Source organism: Euprymna scolopes, chromosome 19 (assembly GCF_053919585.1).
Source record: "Euprymna scolopes isolate OS-2025 chromosome 19, ASM5391958v1, whole genome shotgun sequence".
Classification (NCBI taxonomy): Eukaryota; Metazoa; Mollusca; class Cephalopoda; order Sepiida; family Sepiolidae; genus Euprymna; species Euprymna scolopes.
The window spans coordinates 122591450-122615819 of NC_136500.1; the positions used below are offsets into that span (position 1 = coordinate 122591450).

At 32.3% G+C, this 24370-nt stretch overlaps 1 long non-coding RNA gene across 1 annotated transcript; it reads right to left on the reverse strand.

The window, feature by feature from the left end:
- Positions 1-2832: 2832 nt before the first annotated feature.
- On the reverse strand, positions 2833-22229 carry LOC145239941 (uncharacterized). The gene is made up of 3 exons (XR_013862427.1): positions 21970-22229; positions 11763-11901; positions 2833-3014 (listed from the first exon to the last, which is right to left on the reverse strand). It is a non-coding gene; the product is annotated as an uncharacterized LOC145239941 (long non-coding RNA).
- Between the last annotated feature and the right edge of the window lie 2141 nt (positions 22230-24370).

A 24370-nucleotide genomic window follows, 5' to 3' on the forward strand; every position in this document is an offset into this window, starting at 1 on the left:
TCAGACGAGCACCTGCCATAGAAATAATGATAAAACAAGGATAGGCTCGCAACGTCTCTTCTGTGGGAGAGAGGTTGCAGGGTAGAGAAAAGGGCATCCCCCACTAAGCCACGAAGACTATTTTATACTCTGTCAAGGCAGGGTAGGCTGTTTTTAGCAGCTCTTGCCCAGATATAGCAACAGCACTCCATCCTTGGACGCACTTGGCTTTTATATAGATAGAGAATTGCATCAGTAGTGAGATATCTTCTGGAGCGGTAGAAGGATCCCACCATCTTTCCAGCGACCTTGGCAACAGACTTGATGTACGTGTTCCATTTCAGATCAGGAGTAAAGGTCAAACCCAGAAACTTGTCAAAACACGGGGCCTGACCCAGACGAGAGCCATCCATCACAATTGATGCCAGATGGGGATTAGAGCGTTGATGATGTAAGGATAGGAGTTTGGTTTTGGATGCATTAAAGGTAACCAGCCACATCTTCCCCCACTGAACCACGCGCTCGAGATCAGATGAGAGAGAATCAGAGAACTTTGTCATTTACAGCCTTTGATGTGTTGCCGTAGATGATCGTGTCATCAGCATAGATGTCAACGAATGATTTAAGTATGTGTTTAGGGAGGTCATTGATGTAGATCAGGAAGAGAGTTGGGCCCAGGATTGACCCCTGAGGGACTCCAGCATTTATATTGCAGGCCTCCGATTTTTGTCCATCTACCACTACTCTTATGAGCCTATCGGAGAGAAATGATTTAATGATTGAGAGAACATTTCCAGTTATACCGTAGCTGGAAATCTTGTGAAGTAGGCCTTTATGCCATACCTTGTTGAAGGCCTTTGATATGTCAAGAGCAATTGCCCTAGAAAGGAAGCCTTTGTCAAGAGATTCACTAATCCTGTGGGATATAACCGTCAGCACATCTGCGGTAGATCTTGCAGAGCGGAAACCATATTGTGTGTCACTAAGAAGGTTATTCTTGCTGCGGTGGTTGACTATTTCTCTATTTAATATGGATTCCAGCAACTTATTCATAACACACAGGAGACTTATAGGTCTGTACTGAGAGGGAGATGACTTATCACCTGAATTCTTAAATACAGGGCAAACTGATGTGGTCTTCCAGGGAGTCGAAAAGCACTTCTCCTTAAGGCAGCGCTTAGATAGTTTCGTAAGTATGGGAGCAAGTTCTGGTTGAAGCTTTTTTAACACTATAATCGGGATGCCATCAGGGCCAGTTGCTTTACTGGAATCTAGGTTCTTGATTAGCTTGGCGACCTCATGCACGGATATTTATATGTTACCTAGCTTGTTCTGTGTTATAGGAGGAAATATGGGGAGTTGATGGGCATCGTCGCATAGGGTAGAATTAGCTGCAAAGTTCTTTGCAAATAGTTTGGCCTTGTCTGACGCTGACGAGATGACCTCTGGTCCATTGATAATGGTTGGGATAGAACGCACACTTCTGTTCAGGATCCTATTTGTTATTTGCCAAAACTGGTGGGAACCAAGCTCCTGATCAGCTACCTTGGATTTAACAGACTGGGCATATAGTTCTCTTGCATTTTTTATTACTCTTTTATAGTGGTTGCTCGCAGTCCTGAAAGCAGCTTTAGTCTCAGTGCATCTATTACGTTGGTAGCTATGGAAAAAGTGATTTCTGTGTGCGATAGCAGCAGCATATTCTGGGGAGAACCATGGCTGGCTGTTTGGTTTTTGTTGGAATTTTTTAGATGGTATGAATTGGTCTATGCCTACAATTAACCATTCGGTCAGATCTGATACTATAGAGGACACTTCCTTTTTAAAAATGGAGTGCAGAGGTGAATCAGATATGAATGTACGGAAGCTATCCCAGTCAGCCATAGAGTATCGGTATACAGTACGATGGAGGGGTACGTCTGGGGACTTATTACATTTCATTTTTATCTTAACTGATACGACGGAGTGGTCGAAGGATCCTAGAGGAGAATTAACAGAACATGAACATAGCTCAGGGGAAGTTGAGAGATAAAGGTCTAAAAGGCTTGCATATTGACCGGCTGTATCGGGTACACGGGTGGGTTCGTGAACAATCTGAGTGAGGTCATAAGCAATGGCAAAATCATGACAAAACCTCCCCTCATCGTCTGTCTTATTTGAATGGGTCAGCCATTCCACGTTATGGACGTTGAAGTCACCACAGATGTGGATGTTAGCCGAGGGATGGACACACAGGATGTGGTCTATTTTCTCAGATATGCTCTTAAAGATATTAACTCCGCTTTTGTGGGGCCGATAGAGGGAAAATATAAATGCAGTGGCGTTAGCAAGTGCAACCCTGAAGCACATATAGGGTAAATTAGGATCTTCTCTAGAGATATTCCTGCCACACGGGAAGCCATCTTTAATGTAGGCACATATTCCATGCCCATGGCGATCTTGGGGGCCAGATTTAACTGTTAAATTAGAGTATCCGTTAATTATGAACTCATCTAGGGAAGTGGTCGGCCCTATTTCAGTTTCGCTTAGAAATAATATGTCCAGTTTGTCTCCTGTAATTGGGTTTCAACCTCTGGAAGGTTGGAACGTAGACCCCTGATGTTGGAGAAGGAGACCTGGTAGTAGGGGTCTACGTTGGAAGATGGGGTTCTAGGTTTATTATTTAATACTGATAAAAGTAAATTATGAATTTTAGGAAACAAAGAATTAAATAACATATTAAACACTAACAATGAATAATTTTAAAAGTGAAAACAAACGATAAATAATTTTAAGAATGAAAACAAACGATAAAATACAAAAAATTTAAATAAAACAAATAATTTAAATACAAACAAACAATAAAAGTTACTAGTGCAGAAATATTTTTTAATTTAATTTAGAGAAAAATCACATGGGTTGAATGTTATTTTTTGGAACTATAGAGATTATTCAGACTAATGTTCTCATCTTGCGTGTTTATTTCACAATGTTTTATTATCGAATCTTGACTTCTCCTTTATTACATCCTCAGGCCAAAAATGATGTTCACATACCTAAAAACATAATTAAAGAAAACATTTATACCATAATGTAAACTATTGCTAAAATCTAAGAAAAGATAGTAAACAAACATTTACAATAATAATCACAGTGTAGTATCTGTTCTGATGCTACACTTCATTTGTTCTGTCTTCGGTCAGTGGAGGAGAAATCCTTAATGACCGAGACAATTTTTATTTTATTTCTGTTCCTATCCAGAGTTCCTCTTTTTGGGGAGCTAGATTTTCCCACATTAAAAACCGACCTTGTGTCTAACTGTGCCCTCGTGGGGAAGCAAGTAAATAAATTTTAAAAAACAATATTTTTGACAATTATTCTCCATGTAAAATTTGTTTATAATTTTAGAAAGAAACAATTTTAATATATAACGCTCAGTAACGGCTAATTTCATTAATAGCTGCGTGGTGAATAATTTTCAAACCGACTTTAGAAAAAAATATAGAACTTCAAAATAATTTGGAAATACTCAATGAAAGGTTTTATTCATTACTAAAAGACATTTTGACAATTATTCTCATGTAAAAATTATTTGTTTATAATTTTCAAAACTAAAACACAATTAAATTAAATTTTCAGCCTTCCTGATTGACTTTTTAGCCTTATAAGAAAACAAACAATTAAAAATATCAACATAATATTTGCTGTATTAGCAATAAATAGTATTGTTTCTTTAATTTACATTAGCAATGTTATCAAACGTTATGAAAGTACTTGAATAGTCCTAATTAAATACATGTTTAATTATTAACAAATAACATTACTTACTTTATTATATTTGGTTGGAATAAAAATTTTCCCTTCTAATGGTACGTATCCAAATTGAGAAAATTTAGGAAAAGAAAATGTATGTACTTTGGGGCGTTTTGGATAATTTCCCCGGTAATTTGGAACAACGCAAGAATACACCATGTTAGCAAACTGAAAACTAGAGGAAACTGCTTGTGATAGCCTAGACCATATGCCTACAAGTGAATCTGATAATGACGTCACGCTGTCATGTGCATCGGCCTACTTTACTCTCGGTAGCCACGATCTAACTCATGATATACCTTCCAGCCAGTGTTAGGTTTCTGCCCCTTATTTTAGACTGGCTTGAATTACGGGAAACATGCACTAGCAAGTATCTGCTAATTTTATTTTTCTTTTTTATTACAGCCGTTGGGCAGAATATGTGAACACACACACACACACACACACACACATATTTTAAGTGAAAACATTTGCATCTTTTTTTTATTTAATTCACATTTTAAACGGACATATTTTAGTGAAAACATTTGCATTTTTTATTTAATTCACCTTTTAAACGGACATATTTTAGTGAAAACATTTTTTTATTTATTCACATTTAAAACAGATATATTTTAGTGAAAACATTTGCATTTTTTATTTAATTCACATTTTAAACGGACATATTGTAGTGAAAACATTTTTTTATTTATTCACATTTTAAACAGATATATTTTAGTGAAAACATTTGCATTTTTTTATTTAATTCACCTTTTAAACAGATATAACTTTTTCAGTAAAAACATTTGCATTTTTCTTGTTTAATTCACCTTTTAAACGGATATAACTTTTTCAGTAAAAACATTTGCATTTTTTTTGTTTAATTCACCTTTTAAACGGATATAACTTTTTCAGTAAAAATATTTGCATTTTTTATTTAATTCACATTTTAAACGAATATATTTTTTAGTGAAAACATTTGCATTTTTTTTAATTTAATTCACATTTTAAACGGATATACTTTTTTCAGTAAAAACATTTGCATTTTTCTATTTAATTCACATGTAAACGGATATAAAAAGTTTTTGGTAAAAATATTTGCATTTTTGTATTTAATTCACATTTTAAACGGATACATTTTTTTAGTGAAAATATTTGCATTTTGTTTATTTAATTCACATTTTAAACAGATGTAAAAAAAATTTTTAGTAAAAACATTTGCATTTTTCTATTTAATTCACATTTAAAACGATATAAAATCTTTTAGTAAAAACATTTGCATTTTTCTATTTCATCACATTTTAAAAGGATATATTTTTAGTGAAAACATTTTTTTTATTTATTCACATTTTAAACAGATATATTTTAGTGAAAACATTTGCATTTTTTAAAATTTAATTCACCTTTTAAACAGATATAATTTTTTCAGTAAAAACATTTGCATTTTTCTATTTAATTCACATTTTAACCGGATATAAAAAGGTTTTAGTAAAAATATTTGCATTTTTCTATTTAATTCACATTTTAAACGAATATATTTTTTAGTGAAAACATTTGCCTTTTGTTTATTTAATTCACATTTTAAACGGATATAATTTTTTTAGTAAAAACATTGGCATTTTTCTATTTAATTCATATTTTAAACGATATAAATTTTACTGATTTTTAATCAAATTATAAGATGTTAAATACTAGATCATTTCCTGAAATTGTTAGGGAAACAGAAAATAAGTGTTTGATAAAAAGTTAAAAATTGTTTTAGAAGTTTGCTGATTGGATCGATTGCAAGGCAAAATAGTAGTGGTGATGGCTATTGCCTTGAAATATGTCTCGCTAGATGCAAATATTTGAAGTCTGTATTGTCCCTTCCATGTGGTGTAGAGCAATGGATGTTTACCACATGGTCATTTGGTAAGTAAAATTCTTATACCCTCATGCACATTATATAGCTCCAAGCACTGCAATATCTAGGAATGAGGTACACTGTCGAATACCTTTTTGTAATCAAACTAGGCCATTGATAGGTTTTTTGCCACTTCCTGCAGTCTTTTAGAGTGGTTTAGTTCAGGGGAAGTTGGTCTTTTGTCCCAAACTTTTTTCTGGTGCACCCTTTCTGTTTCTTTTCAAGGTAATCATCATTGGGTAAGAGTTGATAACTTGTGTCAGCAGTTATTCCTGTCAGCCATTTTTATGTAGTTGAAAGGCAGCAGATAAGTCGGTATGTATTTGGCAAATATTTGGCTTCTTTGGCTCCTGGGTATGAGAGTCGTTTTGCTAATGGTGAGCGATTCTGGTGGTTCTTCTTTGCCACTAATAATTCGGTCGAATGCCATTGCATAGTGTTAGTGTAGTGCTGTCAGCTTTTGCAACCAGTAATTTGAAATATTATCAATTCCCGGGCTTTTAAAATTGCTGTAGTAACTTAGTTTTTTATTAACAGGTGCTTTGGTAATTTATAACACTGACATTTTTTCTTTGCCCCTTACAGCTTCTTTTAATGTGCCTATCCACTCCCTCTCTTGATGTTGTTTTGGGTCCTCATACAGTGGCCTCCAGAATTTATTTATCTCTTCTTGTGTTGGTGGTGATGTTACCTTGATATCATCTCTAATGGGATTTCGGTACACCATCCTTGGGTTTTTGTCATACAACCTATTCATTGACCCGGACTCAATTTCTTGTTATTTATTTTTTTTAAATTTCTGCAGCTAAGCCCTTCACTTTAGCTATATGAGCTTCTTGTTTCCTTCCTAGTTTAGGGGAAGGAGTTTTGTTTGGATAAACCATGCTGCCCCATATGTTGTGTTGTTATTTCTGTTAAGTAAGCATCTGTTGGTAACAGTCGTGTAAGAGCATCGTTACCTTTTACAACAATGGTTTTGTAGGCCTTGGTAATCTTTATCTGGGTCGGTCTTGTAATGGCAGATACCTAGTTTTTCAATTTGATTGATCAGCAGATTCTCAATCTCAATCTGTTCCGCATCTACCAATGGTTTTTAAGAGTTAGGGTTTGACTTTGTTCTCTCCTCAGATTCTCACTGGTCTTGTTTTGTTGACAGAACATTTATTGATGAGGAGCTTTGGGTGGCCATTTTTCCTTCTGGTGGAGGTTTTTCCAGTTACGTGCTTGTATTGCAGGATTTTTTCTGAGCTAACAATAATAAGTGATAATCTGGCAAGATTCCTCCATAGGGAAGGGGTTGTTGATTGGACATTCTCACTTTGTAGCCATCTGATGAGTACAGTGTTTTAATTCAGCGAGAATGTTCTACTCGTCATGAAGTTGGATTTCTGTCAAGTAAGTCTTCCCTTTGAGATCTTTGTATGGGCAATGGTGTGAGAAGATTCTTTGCCATTCTGCACACCATTGCCCATATAAGGATCCACTTTTCTTCACGGCTCCCTTGCATTTGATGGTGTCTTCTCTGATCCTTTTGGGAGTTAAAATCAACCTCAGCCATTTTTATGGCATTCTCTTTTATCTCTGTAATCTCAGGTTGGGGTATATATTTATTAATTTGTGAGACAAAAGAGATAAGATTTTTATTCGTAGTGGCCTCCAATTTTTCTCTCGGTAGAGGTATTTGTCTAATGTGACCCTAGAATATTTTGTCGTTGCACCTTCCCCACTTTTCAAATTTTGAGGACTTGATGCAGTGAAGTATATTTTATTGTTTTACACTTTCCTTCTCTTGTGATATTTGCTTTGTTTTCCCGGAGTGCAGTATCAGATGTCGTCTGCTCTGGTGGCTTGTCCAGTGTAGTTTTGCTACCTGTAGCAGTATCACTTGGAAAAGTAGCAGTTATTTTCCATGTATGACCCAGTACTTTTTATTTTGGGCAATGTCCCGCCAGTTTTTACGTTTTATAATTTTCTTGTTCATATAGATTTTTTACTACATTTTATTGGGGTTTACTTCCTGTCAGAAGCATTCTCATATTTGTGTATCTCCACAAATCCCTTTTCAAGAATATTCTGGGATATTGTGATAATTAAATTGATTGACTTACCGAGGGTGGCTCGGTGGGAAGGGAAAGACACTCATGGCTGTGAACGGCCCGGCCTGGTGTTTGTTAATGAAGAAAATAGGATGTCTATTCCTTATAGCTTAAATAGACATTCCAGTCTCGTTTCAATCTCGCTGAACGAGAGATTGAGACTATAAAAACAGTCACCTTTGTAGGCTTGTTGTTGTTGTAGTTTGTTCTTGTCGTTGTTAGAGATCTATCAGACCGGTACGACAACTGTTAACAGCGCGTTATATTTACAAGAATACGTTTGCTTGTAAGCAACGAGGTAATTTTTCGTTGCAAGCTAAACGTCTTTTCTTCCCCCCCCACTCGTCGGTAGGAAATATCGACAATATATTACATTTACAGAAAGACCAAAGATACAAGAAGTCTGTATTTAGTAAGACTTACTATACTCTCCAAAGTGAATTTACGTATGAATTCTCAGATGTGTCACTGAATGTGATTTTCGAGAAAAAGAATATCCAGAAACTTCACAAGAATATGGCTTTTCTCTTTTTTTATTTATTTAACTTCAGTAAGTTTTAAAAGATCAAGGGGTTAATCCGTCATGGAGCTATCACTTGATTCTGTTATTATTTAAATGTATATCACAAGGATCTTTTAAGAATAGATGCTGTTCCCTTTATAGACGTTCTCTCACTATTTTTATTCCCATATCTATTGAGCTTTTTATATACTGCCTCATGCTTACTATAGTGGCTCGATATGCATGGTTTATTTTAGTGAGACCGAGGCCACCTTATTTTCGTGATAGGTACATCCTGCTCATACCTTGGTTTCAGTATATTATTTCATGTAAGGTTGGGATTTTCCTGGCCTTTGTATCTAGCCTATTGATATTGCATTGAGGCCAGTCAATAATACTTAACCCATATGAGATGACGAGGATTGCAAGCTGATTTATTGCATTTAATTTGTTTTTCTGGCTAAATTGTGAGTTTAGCATCTTTTCAAGGCGTGCTGTGTATTCTTGTCCTACCTTATGTCTCATTTTCTCATGCTCCACAGTTATATTTTCCTCTATACAAAAGTACTTAAATATGGGATCTTCTCCTAGATCTTCAATAAAGCCGTCATTGAACCGAAGATTTTTGTATGTCGTTTTTTCCCTTTTTTTATTGTGCATTTGGCACATTTGTCAAATCTAAACTCCATGCAGACATCCTCTGTGAATGTCTTTACAGTTTCTGTCAGGGAAAGAAGCTGTTTTTCTGTCTCTGTGTCTTTACAGTTTTTTCTTGCCTCTACTAAGACTGTACCCAGCATCACATTTTTAAGGAACTTGTTGAGTGGGTAAATTGTAAGGCACACCGACAATGCTGGCAGGCTATCATTTTGAATTATACCTCGCTGAACACTGAGACTGTATTGTCTTTTCCATATGATGCAGAGCGATTGATGTTTGCCACATGGTCATTTGTTTTATAAGGAATGTCCTTATGCTCTCATGGACATTTTACATCTCCAAACATCACAGTATCCAGGAGTGAGGCACACTATCAAATGCTTTTTTATAGTTGATTCAAGCCATTGACAAGTTCCTTTGGTGTTTTTTGCAATCCTCACGGATTGTTTTGATGAGAAGTTGGTCTTTGTACTCAGTTTATTCCTGGTACATCCTTTTTGTTTGTTTTCAAGGTACTCGCCATCGGTCAGGTGTTGGTAGACTGCATCTGCAGTTATTCCTATAAGCCACTTGGACGTGGATGAGAGGCAGCAGATAGACCTGTATTTGTTGGGAAAATGAGTTTCTTGGCTCTTGGGTATCAGAGTAGTTTTGCAAAGAGTTAACCACTCTGCTTAACCTGCTCTGCCACTGAAAACACGAATTTGAATCTAATCAATTCTTGGGCTTTTAAAGTTGCTAAAGTGAGTGATTTTTTTTTCGTACAGCATCTTTTGTGATTTTAAAAGTTGGCATATCTTGTTTGCCCTTGACAGCCTCTTTAATTGTATTTATCCATTCCCTCTCGTGGTGTTGTTTGGGGTTCTCATACAGTGGCTTCTAGAATGATTACACATCTTCCTGTGTCAGTGGCATCTTTACTTTGATTCCTCTTAATCAGGTTTCTGAACCCACCCTGGGGTTCTTGAAAAACAATCTATTCAATGACTTGGACTCCATTTTCTTTTATTTTTTTATTTATGCAGCTAAAGATCTTATTTCAGCTTGATTTATCGCAACTTTAGATCTTAGCTGCACTGGGTTTTGAGAAGTATAATCAGTTTTAAATTTTTTATCTTCTTTTTTAATTTTTCCCCTGGGCTGTCACATAGCCCAAAGGCAGATATCTGGTGTGACTTCTCATATGTTTAAATAAATCTGATTTTTGAGAAAAAGAGTGTCCACACTCTTCACAAGAATGTGGCTTTTCCCTTAAAAAAATTTTTTTTTTTTTCTCTCTTTGAAGATTGTAATGCTGGGTATGGGGCAGCCAAACCAGCTGCCAACATTGCCCCGCTTTTTTATTGAAACCAACCGAGAGCTCTTTTTAGTATCCTCGCTGTTCCCTTAAATGCAATTGTCTGAATCTCTTTTGCACTTGGTTCACCAGGAATATTAGTTAGGTAGAACTTCAGGTTCTTCTTAAGTCCTGTGGCACCTATGATAACTGGTATGATTAATATCCCCTTAAGATTCCAGTTTCTTTTCATATCATACATGAGACCTTGGTATTTGGTCTGTTTCTCTCTTTCAGCTCTTATCAGACAGACATCATTAGGAACACTCACTTCAATCAAGGTTGCAACTCTCTCTGACCTATTCCATATAACTATGTCAGGTTTCACAGCAACATTTTCAAGGTAGGTGACTGTAGGTATTACATGGTCGTAATGTATGGTATATAAGTCATTTCCAACTGTTCTTTCAGGTTAATGTTCCCAGGACTTGCTGCTACACTGGATGTTTAATTTTGTGAGTTTTTATGTGTCTCACTAAATGAGATTTCTGAGAAAAAGAATATCCACACACTATACAAGAATGTGGCTTTTCCCCAGTGTGAGTTCTCATATGTTTAACTAAATCTGATTTTTGAGAACAAGAATATCCACACGTTTCACAAGAATGTGCCCTTTCCCCAGTGTGAGTTCTCATATGTATCACTAAATGCGGTTTATGAGAAAAAGAATATCCACACACCTCACAAGAATGTGGCTTTTCGCCAGTGTGAGTTCTCATATGTGTCACTAAATTTGATTTTCGGGAACAGGAATAGCCACACACTTCACATGAATGTGGCTTTTCCCCAGTGTGAGTTCTCATATGTGTCAGTAAATGTGATTTTTGAGAAAAAGAATGTCCACACACTTCACAAGAATGTGGTTTTTCCCCGGTGTGAGTTCTCATATGTTTCACTAACATTGATTTTTCATGACAAGAATATCCACACACTATACAGCAATATGGCTTTTCACCACTATGAATTCTTATATGTTTTATTAGCCTTGATTTTTCAGAACAAGTATATTCACATTCTTTACAAGAATGTGGCTTTTCTCCAGTGTGAGTTCTTATATGTGTCACTAGATTTGATTTTTGAGAAAAAGTATTTCCACAAACTTCACAAGAATGTGACTTTTCCCCAGTGTGAGTTTTTATATGTCTCACCAAACTTGATTTATGAGAACAAGAAAATCCACATATTTCACAAGAATATGGCTTTTCCTGACTATATACCTGCATGTTTCTATCAAATGTATTTAAGCATAGATGTTCAATATAATTATAGATAACATATCATTTTAGCCTCGATTTTCATTTTCATTCAGAGATGTGAAGCCATTTGATCTCATAATTAACTAGACTATGGAAGTTATCTAGTGGTACTGTTGTAAAAGATATTGCTAGTTCCATAGTTTCCAATAAAACACTGTCTTTTTAAAGCCACATACTCTTTTGTAATCAATCAATTGATCTCTTTAAACGGTTTTATGCATTTAAGCATCGGATACATATTCTCGATAATTAATATTACCTTCGATTTTATCACTATTTAAGAGGATTTGATGATATATTGTTTCCTCTTATGTTGATATTGTCTTCCACATAAGTAAGCAAATCAATGTTTATAAAATGATCAAGGAAATTCAATAATAGCGTTCAATCAGGAACATCTGTAAATAAAAAATAAATTTAAGTTAATATTTTTTAGTATTTGCATTGCCATATTCGTAATCTGTTAGTTTCTTGTTAATTTTATTTGATTGAACTCAGTCTTAATTTAATCTAAAAAGACATATGATAAACATGACTAAAATAACAAAGTAACGGTCGATAAAGATGTTTCTTACAATATGATACATTCTAGACAATATCTATATATTAATTTGCTTGTCCATACGGTGTCACGTCATCATCATCGCAAACATTAATTAATGAAACGCATCATCATCATCGCAAACATTAATTAATGTGAATTATCTCCCTTTATTGTTCAATCTTTATCAGTTAAAAATCATTAACCCTTTTATTTCCCAAAAGTTCCAGAACAAAAAAAACAAAAAATAATAACTGTCTATTTATGGTTCCGGATTATTTTAAAGACAGTTATGCATAGAAGCTATCGTTCTAGTATAGATTAATACGATAGCGTGTGTGTTATTTTGTGTGTCATACTTACATCTTTTTCGTCTGATTGACTGTTGTTTAATTGCTATGACTTTCCATTTATTGAAATGAATTATTTTACAAAGAATTCTTCATAAGTTTTGATTTGGATTTCGAGTATAGCTGATGGCACTCAAGTCGTTTATTTTGTATGAACAATTTTACCAAGAATTCTTCATAAGTTCTGGTTTTGGTTTCGATTATAGCTGAAGGAACTCAAATTATATATATATATATATATATATATATATATATATATATATATATATATATATATATAAATAACTACTTCATTTACTCACATAAATTTAATATACAAAAGTATAGATTTATGCGTAAACTTTAAGTATTTACTTTAAAAGTGCTCAATACATAGGTAGAGCTAGTTAGTAATTTATAAAATATATATGGCGATTAAGCTACACTGAATATTCTGCGTTTCATCCACTATAGGATTCGTCAGGCTTATGCGCGAATTCTGTGGTTGTTTCTTGTTTTTATATATGTTGAGGATTTTTCGTTAGCCAATCAGCTTTCTAGTATCCACCGCGCCCCTTCCTATCAGCCAATGGACATGCATTTTATCGAACAAAGCATCTGTTTTAGAACTAGGTTAGGGGTTTAAGGTAGACGTTTTCCTTTTTTTTTCTTTTTTTTATATATATAAATATACCTGTGTACACACATACATGCACATATATATACATATTTATATATATACATATATGTGTGATCGTTTATTTATATTCATGTTTATTTAATTTATTTGTTTGTTTTCTATTGTTATTGTTAGTTTTAAAGCTATATATATATATATATATTCATAAGTTTTGCTTTCGGTTTTGAATTCAAGCTGATGCACCCAAGTATTATGGACAGACATTTTTATATTTTTTTATCTATAATAGATAAAAATCGATAGAAAAGTGACTCTATAAAATATATAGGAAATATGCATTAATAAAAATATATTTAAGCGACGAGGATTAAGATATCATGACGGAAAATCGAACTTTAAAATGCCAGTGTTCTCACAATTGGCGATATGAATTCGAGAACGTATGCTGAAAAGTCAAATTTAAAATACTGCAGTGTACGCATTGATTTAATTTGAACAAATAAGTATGGATTAAATTCTATTTTTTCACAGAAGTTAACATATGGTCCAGATTCCATTCTCTAAATGGTAATGCAACAGTCCTCGTATTTTGAACCTGATGATAGGACAGACTCTTAAGAAGTTACCCAAATGTTCGGGTGTCACATGACAACAAGATCAGAATGAAAAGAAAATTAACTACTCTCTAGTTCTGATCGTAAAAAACTGCCAACTGAATATACACAGCGTTTTCTTACCCTTTAGTCAGAAACATTGCTCATTCATTTGAGATGAGAACTGAGGGAGAAACTAGGGGGAATAAGAGTTTCTCGACTGATGAAAATGTATCTACACCGCCTTTCCTATTCGCCTTTAGTAAACAAAGAACTATGTATTGTATTCGTATATGCTGATAACTATTATTTAAAAAAAATAGGAGATAGATCCCCCGTCTCATGGTGCCTGCTTGTCAAATAGAAAAAATGGCTAAATTTGCATAGTTTTGGAGCTAAAAAATCAGAAATCTGCCTAACTAACATAAACAAATTTTCCAAAGAAATAACAAAGAATATAAATAAATAAATTTTTATATTTTACTAAGCCCTCCTTTCTTTTGAAAGCATCTCATGGCCCTACGAAAGTTCTTAGATAGCTAGCCACACACACACACACACACACACACACACACACACACATATATATATATTGTTGTGTCGTGGAACAACAGTGAAAATAAAAACAATCCAGTCGAGCTCCAGTTAACAAACAAGTGTATTAACAATAATGTACAAAGATAGGAAAGCATGTTGAATTGCAGTCGCATCTCTCTCACTGGTGTTGAAAGTTCTAGTGCTCTTTATAGTGCTAATCGGTGTAAATTCCTCTGTTCAAGGAGGGCCAGTATAACATATATATATACATGCTCGGGACCGTATAAGACAATGAGAAAATTTTGAACATGCCTGTTATTCTTAGGATAGAGGAATTTTTGATGTCTATGTATCATTTGCCATCTTGAGCAAAAGAATATTTTACCTATCCTAGGACGGGTATTATTTGCATGAAATAATTGTACCTTCCCTTGGACAGGAAATTTACAGCACGTATATGGAAAAAACTTTCCTTTTCTAGGGCGGGTATTTTAAATAATTTACATAATTTTCTGTTGTGCTAACTTTTCTGTATGTCACAGTTTGTTTTTACATCAGATTGCTATAGTGGAGAAGCACCTTATTTCTCATTTAAAAGTCATACTACCCGAATATATATAATAATTTTCGGTGTTAATAACTTTTATGCGAGTATGGTTTTCTTTGTTTATTCATATGAGTACTATACTGCAAAAGTACCTTATTTTTTCGGGTGGGATAATGTACAAGTACGTCATTTCTAAGATATAGATGAAACTACTTGATAATTTTACATAATTTTCTCTTGTGCTAACTTTTCCGTGTGTCACAAGTGAGAGTTTGTTTTTACATCAGAGTGCTATAGTAAAGAAGCACCTTATTTCTTATATAAATGTCATACAACTCGAATATATTACATGATTTTCAGTTTTGATTACATTTCCTTTGTTTTCAATATGGGTACTATACTATATAAGTACCTTATTTCTTGTGTAAGATACTGTACGAGTACCTTTCCTTTCTTATTTAAAAACGAACGAACGCAATACATTTATGAAATTTTCTCTTATGCTAAATTTTCTGTACGTTAGGGGGTAAGAATTTGTTTTTAATATGGGTGCTATAGTGAATAGTACATTGTTTTTCATATGTAAGTCATACTACTCGAATATTTAACGAAATTTACGGTTTTAATAACTTATGTACGTCACAGGTAAGATATTCTTTGTTTTTTCATGTGAATACTATACTGCACAAGTACATTATTTCTGGGGTAGAATACTGTGAAAGTACCTTATTTCTAATATAAAAATGAAACTACTCGATGATTTTACATAAGTTTTTCCTATGAATACTATACTGTACAAGTGTCTTACTACGTGGATAAAATCCCTTGTATACATAAATGCTTTAACAAACTTAGTGACCATTGTACGTGATTTTTGGAATATGACATCTATAGACATATACAAACACATACATTACATATAATTCATAATGATCAGTTAATTAGTGTGGGAATGGATCCAAGACACAAAATTATATAATTATATATACATAATATAAATTCATAATAATCGCGTCCTTAGTTTAGGCGTGAATCCATTACATACAAATATATAAACATATACTAAACATTCATAATGATGCTTAAATTAGTTTATTAGTGAATCCAATAATAGAAACGTATAATCATATACACATCCTTAAAATTCATAATAATCGGTTAATTTAGGAGTGAATCCAATATATATATATATATATATAAACATATACATAGCCTTAAAATTCATAATGATCGGTTAATTTAGGAGTGAATCCAATACATACATATATATAAAAACATATATATAAAAACATATACACATAATTAAAATTCATAATGATCGGTTTATTAGTTTAGGAGTGAATCTAATACATAAAATATATGATCATATACACATAATTAAAATTCATAATGATCGGTTAATTAGTTTAGGAGTGAATCTAATACATAGAAATATATAATCATATACACATAATTAAAATTCACAATGATCGGTTAATTGGTTTAGGAATGAATCCAATACACACACATACATATAAGCATTTACACATCCGTAAAATTTATAATGATTGGTTAATTAGTTTAGTAGTGTATCCAATACATACAAATATACAGACATATACACATAATTAAAGTTCATAATGATCGGTTAATTAGTTTAGGAGTGAATTCAATACATAGAAATATATAATCATACACACATAATTAAAATTAATAATAATCAGTCAATTAGTTTAGGATTGAATCCAATAATACAAATATATAAACATATACACATCCTTATAATTAATAATGATCGGTTAATTAGTTTAGGAGTGAATCCAATAATAGAAATATATAATTATCTATACATAAATAAAATTCATAATGATCGTTTAATCAGTTTACAAGTGAATTCAATACAAAATTTCATTACTGGATCTACTTACGTGATTATTGGAATATAAGAAATAAGCCAATATATATAAAAAAATATATATAAAAGCAAAAATGTGTGTATATATGTATGTTTGTATGTGTGTTTGTGTGTCCGCTAAAAACTTTCGACAGACAACAAAAATTTACAAACTCGGTATCATATTGAAGCTCCATCCTTCGCCCGAAAAATATCGAAAAATTGGCCAAAAACATTAATTTTTTCACCCCGAAATCGAAAATTTTCCAGAGGAGGGTGTCAACAAAAACCGTCCTTTCATGACGACGACCGGTTCTATGCATGCATCAGATGACGTCATGACCTGATTTACTTTAAATAGTTGAAGAACTGACTAAATTTCATGTACGTCGTGTTAGCTCGGTTGGTTAGAGCGTCGGTTCATTATCTAAACATTTTGGGTTTGAATCGTGGTGTGAGATGGGTTTTTTTATTTTTTAAATTTAAATATTGAACCAGTGTTATTTAAGGCATTTTTCATGCAACATTCGATTTTTTACTTTTTTTTTACTTCGCTTATTCTTAGGTTTTCATTAACACCCCCGACCGACCACACACACCCAAAAACACTCAGGTACCCACCGACTTTTTAAATTTTAATATCGAAACAGGCTTATTCAAGCAATTTTTCACGTGTTTTTTTTGGGGGGGGGTTAACATTCGTTTTTCTGTTTTCCTTTTTGTTTTCTCATGTTAGTTTTTGTGTTTTTTTTTCGATGTTTTGATTACCCCCCCCCCCGGGTACTCCCCCCCCCCCCCGCTTTCTGTTTTCTTCTTTTACTTCGCTTATTCTCACGTTTTCATAACCCCCACCCCTGACCAACCGATTTTTTAAATTTTAATATCGAAACAGGCTTATTTAAGCCATTTTTCACATGTTTTTTTTTTTTGGGGGGGGGTATTTTTCAGATTTTTAAAAGCAGTTTTAACGTTCGTTTTTCTGTTTTCTTTTTTGTTTTTGTTTTTCGATTTTTACATTTAACATCGTTCGTTTGCCTTACGTTAGTTTTTTTTTCGATGTTTTGATTAACACCCCCCCCCACACACACACACTGCTTACTTTATTTTTCAGATAAGTTTTAACGTTCGTTTTTCTGTTTTCTTTTTTGTTTTTTTACTTTGCTTATTCTTATGTTTTGATTATCACCCTCAACCCCTGCCCGATCACACACACTTCCAAACACTCGGGCAACGCCGGGTATCCCCCCCCCGCTAGTCCTATATATTTGGAATATGACATTTTGTTATGTACAGCAAAAACATTTTTCTGTATTTTTTATATAAAAATATTCTTGTATAATTATTGCATAACATTTAAAAGTAAAGAATATCGGAATATAACGTACACACACACACAAAATATGTTAGTAATCGCTGACTCTACCCACTGCACAAAAGAGACAACAGCTTTCAAACAGTTGTAAATTTACTTAATAAATAGTCTCTGTTACAGATCGTGCGCTAGATGTGTCAGAATTTTTGACACCACTAACACAAAACTGTGAATAAAATATAAAAACTCATAATTTCTCTTTTTAAAGTGGGTTATTTTCTTTAATGAATATATTTCCAAAATAAATTATTAAAGTTGTTTAAAAAATAATAGAAATATTATTTTTTATTTTTTAAAACACAGTATTTATAAAGTGCCTGCGCGCGTTCATGCAGCCATTTTTTTTTTACATAATGAAACCAATTGAATTTTATGAGTTAATTTTTTTTCAATTTTTAAACTTTAAAAATCTATCAAAATTTTTCTATTGGTTCAATTTTTACGATATTTTCAGGTTCAATGTTAAATTTTATGCTCTTTCCAATAAACCAAATATAATATTCTAGACAACCGTTTTTTTTTAATTCATCTCCATTTCGAAATGTCTATTCAAATGAAAATAATTAATTTTCTAACCTCAAATTTATATATCACAAATTGAAGATAAAAAATCAATAAATAAAATAAGCTAATTTAAAATAAAAAAGAATAGTTATTTACAAATTTACCTGTAAAGTCTAAAGTTTAAAACCTTTTTTTTTAAATCACGTTGAATTTTTTTGTTTGTTTTAAAGTGAAACCTTATAATCTTGTTATATTGTCCAGAAAATTTCGTAGAATTGCGACAATTTTTTCTATTTCATTTAATGTTTTTAAGATATTTAAAAGAAAAATCACTCGAAAAAGAAGAAATAAATATATCAAATCAAAAACTCATGTATTTCTTTGAGAGAAGAAAAAAAATCAAAAATTTGTTGAGTGTTTTTTAAGGCAAAAACTGATAAGTGAAATGTGATTATTTTTCATATACCATGACACATATTTCTTTATGCACAAGGCTTGCAGGCTCACGTGTATGTGTTGTTTTTACGTCCTTTTATCCATCCATATTTCAAAACAGGAACAAACACTGCTTCGCTAACACCGGTTAATACTTACGTAATGACAGTCTTTTCAAATAGTTGTTTAAAAAATTATTTTATTTAAAAAATTCATGGAATATAAAATATAAATATAGACAAATTCTCATTAATGAAAAATGGAAGCATCCATTGATTAGTATTTTATATAGGCAAGCGATTTTTCTGATATTTATATATTTTTTATTAGATTTAGATTAAGTTAAAATTCATTGAATTTCATGAAATCTTTTTTTAAAGAAAACCGATTTTAAAAAAATATTGTATATTTTTCGATAAAACCTTTTATTATTTATTTGTTTACAAAGCCATTTGGCGGAAGTGACGTCCGACATATTTTTAACTACGGATGACCCAAACTGTATAGAATGAAACTTTTTTTTTTTTAAGTTTTATTCAAACAGTCTTTATTTGAACTTAATGGACTGTTTTTTTTATGAACCGTTTTATTCTTTTTATCAAACAAAAATAGAACTTTTATAATGAAATATATATTATGGACTGTTTTCCAAACATTGAAATTTTAAAATTAAAGTTAGTTTTATTTTAAAAAAAACAAAAAAAAAATGAGGTGTTTTTTCTTTTCGAGATAATTTTTTTCTTCATTGATCACTTTGAAATTTTATTCAATAAAATGATAAACCAATTTACAATTTTATTTTTTATGTAAAAATTTGTTAAAAAGTTCAAATAAAGCTTATAATGTAATTTAAAAAAAAACACCTTGTTTATTTTTAAATAAAACTAACTTTAATATTAAAATTTCGACATCGACGTTTACCTAACTTTTATTATAAAAGTTAGGTACACGTTCATAAACATATTAATGGCGAAAAAACAGTTAATTAATAATAATAATAATAATAATAATAATAATAATAATAATAATAATAATAATAATAATAATAAAAACAGTCCATTGAGTTCAAATAAAGACTGTTTGAATAAAACTTCTTAAAAAAAAAAAAATAAAATAAAAAAGGTTCATTCTATACAGTTTTGGTCATCCGTAGCTAAAAATATGTCTGACGTCACTTCCTTCAAATTGCTTTGTAAACAAAGGAAGACGAAAGGTGAATTTTACCAGATTTTTAAATCGCAGATTTATACTTTTATTCACGTGTTATGAAACATATAGAATCAATATCTGTACTGTATTGGATTGCAAAATAAATGGTACTTGTACAGTTTAGTCAAGAAATTAAAAAATGAAAATATCGAAAAAAAAAAAAAAAAAAGATATGAAAGTGATCCCCCACTCTTAACTCTTACATATATTTTTATATTCCTTATTTGCTGATATTTTTAAGGCATTTGAATGTCGTAGTAAAACAAACGTAGATTTTTAATTTTGGCACTTGTACAGTTTAGTAACGACATTAAAAAATGAAAATATCGGAACAAAAAAAGGTTATATTGTACGTATCTGTTTTGGACTGAAGATCTCCGATAAAAAAATTCATTTAATTTGATTGAGTAGTTTTTATTTTACAGCAGAAAAACACGTTTTTATGAGAGCACGTTGAAGTCAGCCATTACGAAATTTGTTGAACACGCCAAAGAGAGATAACTCCAGTTAAGGCGCCGACACTCCCTCCCCATCTTTATTACTAGGTTTTCTTCCTAAAAATCGAACCTTTTGTTCGGTATCATAACAAATTGGGCAAGACTGGAGTTTAGGTGGAAAAATAATCTCGAACCCTTTATCACATAAAAGGAACTAATTTCCCTAATCACCGGTGCGCCGTGCGGTACGTTACTATGTCAATAATATAGGTATTTCAGAAGTTGTTTTTGAAAACAACTTAAAGAAGCATAACTTTTTACTTATTTATTTTAAAACGTTTCACGATCTTTTTTTCACGATATCTTTCTTCTCTCATTTTTTACTTCTTTATTTTAAACAACATTTTTTTTTATTTTAAACAGAACGTTCCACGATATCTTAAGCACCCTTTTTTTTTTTAGCACGGTAACAAAAATACATAAGTACCGAAGGTTTTATAATTAATAAATTTAAATTTGAAATAGAGAAATAATAAATTGCAAGAGATTACGCGTGTTTAATATTAATTTATATCGTTTATAACTACTCATGTAATTTAATAATAATCACGCGATTCAATTTTTAATTAAAAAAATATTGTTTAAACTTAAACTTTAAAAAGTCTGATAATTTATTATTTCTATTTATGTATTGTTTATCATTAAGGTACTAGTGCATAGAGCGATCCGCCGGATCGCCGATCCGGACGTAAATAATAACGTTATATTTAAAAAGCCATTCTTAATATGGGGAGGGGAGAGTGTTTTGTACCTATTCTATACTTCAACCTTACAATTGAATAAAAAACATAAAACTTTAATTAAACTTGGAAATACGATTTTTAAAAAATAGCGCGGACGGATCACTCTCTGCACTAGTACCTTCATTAAAAAAGGTATTCATTGTGTAAAAAAAACAAAAAAAACAACACGGAACATATAAGACATTTAAATATGAATAGAACTCTTCATAATTGTAACCTACGAAAACCTTTTTTATTTTAATTAATTGCAATATAAAAAGAAGTTGTTTTTTTTTAAAAAGTTGTTTTCCAAAACAACTTCTGAAATACCAATATTGTTTATATATTATTGACATAGTAACGTACCACCGGTGATTAGGGAAATTAGTTCCTTTTATGTGATAAAGGGTTCGAGATTATTTTTCCACCTAAACTCCAGTCTTGCCACAAATTGTTTTTTCGCTGTAAAATAAAAAAAAAATACTTGATGAAATTAAGTGAAATTTTTTTTTCAGAGAACTTCAGACTATAACGAGTACGTACAATATAACTTTTTTTCAATATTTTCATTTTTTTAATGTCTTCACTAAACTGTACAAGCGCCAAATAAATAAACGTAATTTAATATTTAAGTTTATTTTAAAACAAAAAAGAAAAAGAAACTTACCTTTCATTGCAGGAATTAAATGCGAAAAAAAAATATCGAGTTGAATTCTTTGTTCTTTTGTTGTTCAAAACAGAAATTTTGTTTTGATTTTTTTAGGAATTCTTTAATCGATGGATACAACTTTTGTTCTGTGTGTCCAATTCATTAAGAGATGAAATATATGAAAATATAAAAGAATCGAAAGTAAAAGATGAAAAACACGATTTAAACGTGAAATTATTTTAAGAGAAACTTCACTGCTAAACAACAATGGATTTAGGTCATCGTAATACGGTGTAATCATTATTTTCTTCCTCGTATAAAAATGTCCGTTTCTTAGAGCGCCAAATTGTTTTCCTTTCAAGTCTAGATTATATTTGAAAATAATTTGAGTGTTTCGTTAGTAAATTTCTCTTTCGCGTGTCCAAATCATTAAAAAATAAAATATATGAAGATTAAAATGAGTTTTTTTAAGACTAAACATTTCATTATTATTTGAATTAGTCGAACTACTGTTAACATTCAATTCGCCAATCTTTCACGAAAAACACCCGTCTAGCTGAATCCACTGTGGAAAACTTTCCCCGCTCTTTATCTGTGCCGAAATCAAAATATAGATTCCATGAACAAAGCTTCTTTCTTAGAACTGCACGCCTGTGGAACTCTGTTCCGTCTGCCTGCTTCCCATCTGACTACAACCAGGATGTTTTCAAGTCCAACGTAAACAAATTCCTAATGAACCGCCCCCTTAAGTAAACACTTCAATAAATCTCCACAGTAACGTACTGTACTTGCAATAACTCTTATCCCTGAGTGGCTTCCGGGCCTTTAAAAGTGGAGACCACCGTGTAAAAAAAAAAAATGAGAACAATAGTTCGAATAATCCAAATAATCCTCATATTAAAAATTTAAAAACTAAATATTTCACATAAACAACTCGAATAAGGAATCGCACGAACAGCGAAATAAGGAACTTAGGCCATGCATTTTCTTTTTACTTGGGAGTTACCACTTATATAGGTCCGGATGCCATTCGAGGATAAAAATTAATGACTGTAAAGGTGGTATGACAGTAATAATTAATGGTGTAAATTATTTATTGTGACGGCTCAACAAAAATTTGTTTACATTGGATTTGAAGGCTATCATGTTTTATTCAACAGGTTTCTACAGGTGGGCAGTTAGTTCTGGGAAAAGAAGTTTTTTTCATGGGATTTGCGTTTAGATTTAGGCAGAGATAGAGAGTGGGGGAAAATCGATAATATTGATTGTAGCTAATCGAGTGTTTTTTTTTTTTTGTTTTTTTTTGGGGGGGGGGGGTTAAGTTTGTAAGCAGAGATCATAGATTGGAGTTAAGTCGAGCACGCTATGAAAATAACGATAGAATAGAGACAGGCTCGCAATACATCGTCTGTGAGAAAGAGGTTGCAGGGACGTGAAAAGGGTATCACCTACAAGGTTTTGAAGCCAGGGCTGAAAAGGTTGTGCCAAGCAGCTCCTATCCAGGTCTCTATTTTAGTGCGTACCTGTCTCTTATAGAGATAGAGTATTATATCAGCAGTGAGATACCTACTGGAGAGGTAGAGTAATTCAACCATTTTTCCAGCGATATTGGCAACACATTTGATGTATGTGTTCAATTTCAAATTAGGAGTGAAGGTCAGTCCCAGAAGCTTGTTAATTGGGTAGCGATGGAGTCAGGGCGATTATAATGAAAAGACAGACGGTTTTCGATGCATTAAAATTAACCAGCCACCTTTTCCCCACTGCACCGCGCTCTTTTGATCAGAAGAGAGAATACAAAATATATTGATATTGCTGGCCTTTGAAGTGTTGCTAAAAATTGTGGTATTGTCTGCATAAATGTTTATGGATGATCTAAGAATGTGGTTTGGGAGATTCTTGATGAAGATTAGGAAAAGAGTTGGACCCTATAGATTTTAATCTCTCGTAAAAATAACCCCACAATTGTCAAAAGGGCTAAAAATGTAACGTAATAAAAACATAATAACATAACTAACATTGTGCGTGAAGTTGCCAAGCTAATCAAAAACCTTGATTCCAGTAAAGCAACTGTCTCTGACGGCATTTCAATTATAGTACTCAAAAAGCTTCAACCAAAACTATCTCCCATACTTACAAAGCTGTTTAAGCGTTGTCTTAAGGGAAATTGCTTCCCAACACCATGGAAAACGTCGTTAGTATGCCCTGTATTTCAGATTTCAGGTGATTGGTCATCTCTCTCTCAGTACAGATTAATAGGTCTCCTGTGCGTCATGAGTAAATTGCTGGAATCTGTGTTAAATGGAGAAGTACTTTACCACCTCAGCAAAAATAAACTTTTTAGTGACACGCAATATGATTTTCGTTCTGCTAGATCTACAGCAGATGTGCTTATGGTTATATCCTATAGGATTAGCGA